Genomic DNA, 313 nt, shown 5'->3' with positions numbered 1-313 from the left:
CGAGGGCAGAGGGCACAGCAGCAGCAGCCAGGCCACCACCGTGCCGCGGCACCACCAGCACCCCATGGCTAACTACCGAGCGACGGACACCTCCGGACCTCCAGAACCGGGGCTTCCCCACGGGCAGGATCCCTGCTGCCTGTCGCCTTGTCCAGCCACCCAGCACCTTCAGCGGTGAGGGCTGGAGGTGCTGCGCTCCCCGGAGGGGTGGATGTGCAGCCCCGGAGCCGATGCGCTCCCAGCCCCGGTTTTGCCTCGGGGTGGAGCTGAACTTTTCTCAGCAAATATTTCCGTGGTGATGCCCGCCCCGGCA

At 68.1% G+C, this 313-nt stretch overlaps 1 protein-coding gene across 1 annotated transcript in view; it reads right to left on the bottom strand.

Moving 5' to 3' along the window:
• LRRC26 (leucine rich repeat containing 26) overlaps positions 1–313 on the bottom strand; it is a 4,910-nt gene that overhangs the window by 1,599 nt on the left and 2,998 nt on the right. The gene's annotated exons all lie outside the window — the stretch shown is intronic.

Source organism: Nestor notabilis, unplaced genomic scaffold (genome assembly GCF_000696875.1).
Source record: "Nestor notabilis isolate BGI_N333 unplaced genomic scaffold, ASM69687v1 scaffold17289, whole genome shotgun sequence".
NCBI lineage: Eukaryota > Metazoa > Chordata > Aves > Psittaciformes > Psittacidae > Nestor > Nestor notabilis.
This window is presented reverse-complemented; position numbering and strand designations above follow the sequence as displayed.